Source organism: Microtus oregoni, unplaced genomic scaffold (genome assembly GCF_018167655.1).
Source record: "Microtus oregoni isolate MIOR12 unplaced genomic scaffold, Mior012 000004F_ref0000308, whole genome shotgun sequence".
In the NCBI taxonomy this organism is placed as follows: Eukaryota; Metazoa; Chordata; class Mammalia; order Rodentia; family Cricetidae; genus Microtus; species Microtus oregoni.
In genome coordinates, this window is record NW_024543063.1 from 4,634,910 (window position 1) to 4,640,909 (window position 6,000).

A 6,000-nucleotide genomic window follows, 5' to 3' on the forward strand; every position below is an offset into this window, starting at 1 on the left:
TTTGACTATGTAAAGATGTGTTATGTTTTATGCTACATTTGTTTAATGATGTAAGATGTGTTGCATGTGTTTATGCTGCATGTGTTTGACCATGTAAAGATGTGTCGCGTGTTTTTCACCTACAGCACCTGATTGGTCTAATGAGAAGCAAACAGCCAATAGCTAGGCAGAAGAGGGCTAGTCAGGGCTGATGAGCCAGAGAGAATATGTAGGAGGAGAAATCTAGGCTCCAGGGAAAGAAAGAGAGAAGAGAGAACGAGGGAGAAAGAGAGGGAGTTGCCTGGGGCCAGTTAGGCAGCCACCAGCCAGCCAGACACAGAGTAGGCCATACAGAATAAAAGAAATGTTAAAAGCCGGAGGTAAAGCATAGAGGAGGAGAAACAGGTTAATGTGAGTTATAAGAGCTAGTGGGACGAGCATAAAATAAGGCAGGGCATTCATAATTAATAATAAGTTTCTGTGTCATAATTTAGGAGCTGATTGGTGGCCCAAAAGAAGGTTTGCTATAACACACATATCACATACACATACATATATGCACACAGCATACACACATACACCACACACATACTCATAGAGCACAAACATGCACACACCCCAACACAAACATGCAAGTGCACACACACATATACATACGTTCCACATACACATTATACACAGATACTACACACACATATACACCACACACACACACACATACACACACACACACACACACACACACACACACACACAGATTTTATGTGACATTTCTTGGAAGAAGATATCCAAATGGAGCTACTAAAAAGTCCTGTCTCCGATATTCATTGGCAAGGAAGGGCACCAGCCACAGTTTGAGACATCATCACACACCCACCAGACTGCCCAAAAAGCTTGACCGTACAGTCTGCTGCTGGAGGTGTGGCCTGGGCAGAACTCACACTGTGGGAGCCTTAATTGTTTCAACCACTTTGGGAAAGTAGGGCATTTCCTGGGATACTGACTATGTGAGGCCCTGGGAACCACATGTGGGTGTTTTAGAACCTTCACAGCAGTGCTCCCTGTAGTCACCCTAGTGAATATGTTGATGTATCTTTGCTCGACGTCACATGCAGCAACACGGGAACCTTGCTAGAAGCAGTTGAAAAAGAAAAGGGCAAATTTAAAAAAAAAATCTTAAATTCAGTTCCGCTGGCATTACCATTTAAAAGCAGGTGGAGCTGCATGTCTGTGCAAACACAGGATGTATGTGTTCTAGGGAGGGCGGGGCAGAGTCAATACAGATGCCAGGACAGTGGCCACCCTTCACGTGGGTGACAGGAGGAGGCTTTGGCCAGGAAATCGTTCATGCTTGCAATCGTTCATGGTTTCTTTTGCTTTAAATTAAAAACAATCTTGTATTTTTAAGAAGTTCTGAGTATGTTTGCCCAGAAGCATCTTTTCATTGCCTAGGAACTACCACTGTTTATGTCTTCCCAGGTTTTTCCTTAAATATGCATAAAACGTAAATATGTTTTCAGTCAGAGTGCCCTCACACTGTACATAGCTGTCCCCGAAGTCCGCATTCTGTAGGTCTTAGTACAGTCACGATCTTTTGCACCGTTATCTACACTAGAACATTCTATCATTCCAAAAAGAAAACTGATCAGAGTCATGTCTACTCTCCCTAACCCAACCCCAGGATCCTGAAAAGCTACTTTCTATATTCCATCCTTCCTTCCCTCCCTCCTTCCTTCCTTCCCTCCTTCCTTCCTTCCCTCCCTCCCTCCTTCCCTCCTTCCTTCCTTCCTTCCTTCCTTCCCTCCTTCCTTCCTTCTTCCCTCCCTCCCTCCTTCCTTCCCTCCTTCCTTCCTTCTTCCCTCCCTCCCTCCTTCCTTCCCTCCTTCCTTCCTTCCCTCCTTCCTTCCTTCCTTCCTGCCTTCCCTCCTTCCCTCCCTCCTTCCTTCCTTCCCTCCTTCCTTCCTTCCCTCCTTCCCTCCCTCCTTCCTTCCTTCTCTCCTTCCTTCCTTCCCTCCCTCCCTCCCTCCCTCCCTCCGTCCTTCCTTCCCTCCCTCCCTCCTTCCTTCCTTCCTTCCTTCCTTCCTTCTTCCTCCTTTCTTCCTTCCTTCTTCCTCCTTCCTTCCTTCCTTCCCTTCTTCTTCCCTCCCTCCCTCCTTCCTTCCCTCCTTCCTTCCTTCTTCCCTCCCTCCCTCCTTCCTTCCCTCCTTCCTTCCTTCCCTCCCTCCCTCCCTCCCTCCGTCCTTCCTTCCCTCCCTCCCTCCTTCCTTCCTTCCTTCCTTCCTTCTTCCTCCTTCCTTCCTTCCTTCTTCCTCCTTCCTTTCTTCCTTCCCTCCTTCCTTCCTCCTTCCTTCCTTTTTTTCTTTCTTCTTCTTTTTTGAATATTTGATGTGAATGAATCTCATAGCAGTTGACTGCATTTTGTCAAGTTTCATGTGCAACAGAGAAGCCTGTGTTGGTTCTTCATTCATTCTTTCTTTTTTTTTAGAATTCAATTTATTTATTAAAAATTTCTACCTCCTCCCCTCCTCCAATTTCCTTCCCCCCCTCCCCCTCCCCCTCCCTCTCCAGTCCTAAGAGAAGTCAGGGGGGTGCCCTGCCCTGTGGGAAGTCCAAGGCCTTCCCCCCCTCCATTCAGGTCTAGGAAGGTGTGCATCCAAACACACTAGGCTCCCAAAAAGCCAATCAAAATCCAGTGCCATTATCATTGGCTTCTCAGTCAGCCCTCATTGTCAGCCACCCTATAGGTCGTGATCCTAGAGAAGCTAAATAAGAAGGTGAACCCAAAGAAAAACATATATTTATCCTCCTGGATATTGAAAGTAGACAAGATTGCTGGGCAAAAGTTGGGAGCACGGGGGTGGGGGGAAGGGGAGATGGGGAGAGAGAAGAGAGAAGGGGAGGATTGGGGAGAGCTTGGGGGAATGGGATGGTTGAGATGGAAGAAGGGTTGATATGGGAGCAGGGAAGAAGATATCTTAATTAAGGGAGCCATTTTAGGGTTGGCAAGAGACTTGGCTCTAGAGGGGTTCCCAGGTGTCCAAGGGGATTTCCTCCACTAGGTCCTTGGGCAGCAGAGGAGAGGGTACCCGACCTGGTTTTCTCCCATAGCCACACTGATGAATATCTTGCATATCACCATAGAACCTTCATCTGGCGATGGATGGAGATAGAGACAGAGACCCACACTGGAGCACTGGACTGAGCTCCCAAGGTCCAGATAAAGAGCAGAAGGAGGGAGAACATGAGCAAGGAAGTCATGACCGTGAGGGGTGCATCCACCCACTGAGACAGTGGGGCTGATCTAATGGGAGCTCACCAAGGCCAGCTGGACTGGGATTGAACAAGCATATGATCAGACCAGACTCTCTGAATGTGGTTCTTCATTCTTTATCACGAAGCGATGCCCCATGTGCCATGCGCACACATGTGTATAACCATCTGCAGCTGGTAGGCAGGTGATGTCCTGTGATATAAAGTCCCACGAGCAGTGTAGACGGGTCTATCTCTCCACACCCTTCCTACCTTGAGATGACTACCATGCTGGTACCCTGCTGTGATTGGCTGCATTTTGCTGATGACTAGATGCAGCATCCTGTGGATCCTGGGTCACCATTTGGGTGTTACAGGGAGCACCGCCGTTTGATGCTCTCCCATTTGAAAACTCTCATCTCATTGTTGCGTGGTAAGAAATCTTACTCTGGACATCGATCCTTTGGCAGATGTGCAGCTTTCCTAGTATTTCTACCATTCTGTGGGCTCCCCTTTTACTTTGAAAAAATGTATGCTTTAAGTAAAACAAGTATGTACATTTGATGAAGGCCAGTTTAACTGCTGTTTTCTTTGGTTGCTTATATTTTTGATGTCAAATCTTAAGAGACAATTGCCTAATTCCAAATCATCTAAAATTTCAGTTTTAGCTTAATTCATTTCATTTATTTCTTTGGTATACATTATGAAGAGGGCACAGCGTCATCCTTCCGTATGTAGCTAATCAAATGTCCCCGCACCATTAGCTGAAGTAACTTTTTTATTTAATTTTTTAATTCATTATTTTTTGTCATGTTTTCCCCTCTCCAACTCCTCCCAGATCCTCCCTACTTCCCTGCCCACCTGGCGTCATGATCTTTCTTTTTCCCAACACCTCTCCTACTCAAAAAACCCCATAGATTCTGTTTTGTGTTGTCCAACTACTTCTGGGTGCAGGCTCTGCCCTGATGAGTTGCTGACATATGCAGTGACAATCCATTGGTAAAAAACTGATTTTTTTTTCCGTTCCCAGAAGGTATTAATTGCAAAAACCATCTTACTTAGGGGTGGGACTCTGTGTCCACTTCTTCGTCTGTAGCTGTGTTTTGTCTGGTCTGAACTTGTGTAGGACTTGTGTGAGCTGCCACCATCTCCATGTGTTCCTATGGGCATCTGTGTGAGCTGCCACCATCTCCGTGTGCTCCTATGTGCATCTGTGTGAGCTGCCACCATCTCCGTGTGCTCCTATGTGCATCTGTGTGAGCTGCCACCATCTCCGTGTGCTCCTATGTGCATCTGTGTGAGCTGCCACCATCTCCGTGTGCTCCTATGGGCATCAGTCCTGTTGTGTCTGCAAGATGCTGTTCTTTGGAGACCCCCAGAACACCAGGTTCTTGGGATCTTTCTGCTTCACAGGGTTCTGTGACCCCTGAGAAGAAGGGGTTGATAAAGATGTTCCATTGGGACTGAGTGCCCTGGAGTCTCACTTCCTGTACACTGTCACAACTCCGTGTTAATTCCCCCTTCCCAGAGCATCTCACCCTCTGCATCGTGTCCATTTGTGACTTTCTGTGTAAATCCCCATTTCCCATCTGTCTTATGTGCTTTTTATTGCTTATTTCTGCTTCCTTTTGGTGCACTATTTAAATTGCTTTTTTTGAATTTTTTTTATTAGTGGCCGCCCTTTAGTTTTCATGAGGATTCAAGTGACTGTAACTGATGCTGTCCTTTCTTTAAGAGTCTCCTTAGTGTTTTCTGTGGGGGCAGGTTTGCTAGTGACAAGTTCTGCTTCTTTTTTTCCTTAAAAAAAGTCCTTGGGCCTGTGGTAGCGTATAACTTTAATCCCAGCACTTGGAAGGCGGAGGCAGGTGGATCTCTGTAAGTTTAAGGCCAGCATGGTCCACAAAGTGAGTTCCAGGACAGCCAGGGCTACACAGAGAAACCCTGTCTCGAAAAACAAACTAGCAAACAAACAAAGGTCCGCGATGTCTTTCTTTTCCTTCCTTTGTGCAGACCAGCACTGTTGGCTCCTCGGGAGCAATTTCTATTTTAGTTGCAATGCTCGCAACTCCATGATCTCCAGGAGCTCTTTAACAGACGTCAGGTCAAAAGGAGTCCACCGTCAGTAATGGCTGGAGAGGAAAGGGAGGGAAGGGGGCCCCTGCTCACTGGTGCTAGCTGGAAATACTTCAGCCACCATGAAAAATGGAATGACACTTCCTCAGAAAGACAAATAAGCAAAGCTATGATATGATCAGCAGTCCCACTCCCGGGCAAACATCCAAGGAAAGCAAAACAAAATCAGATCGTCCAAGATATGTGCACCCTGGCGTTCACCTGGACACAGTTCACTATGGTGTAGAAATGGAGCTGCCTGTGTCTACCCACTGACCATGGAAGAAAAAAGCCACTGTACTCACAGGCTATGGAATACCACCCAGCCATCAGAAGCATGTAGAAGCTGCAGTTTGCAACATGGTAGAAGCCAGTGGAGACCCTGTGTTTAGACAAACAAGCCAGACACAGAAGACCAACCCTGCGTGCCCTCTCAAGTGGGATCTCACCGGGCTGAACTCATAGAGGCTGGAGAGAACAGGAAGAGGATGGGAAAATGGTGACCAGCAAGTTATAGCTAGCCAAGCGAGGAGCTGGGTAGATCTTCTCTGCTGTCTCTCAGAGGGTGACGCCAGACCTCAGCTGTGCACGGTGCCCTGCAAGCGCCTAGAAGGATTGCTTCTATCTCCCCTAGCTGGCAGCTAGTACCCACTAATCCCA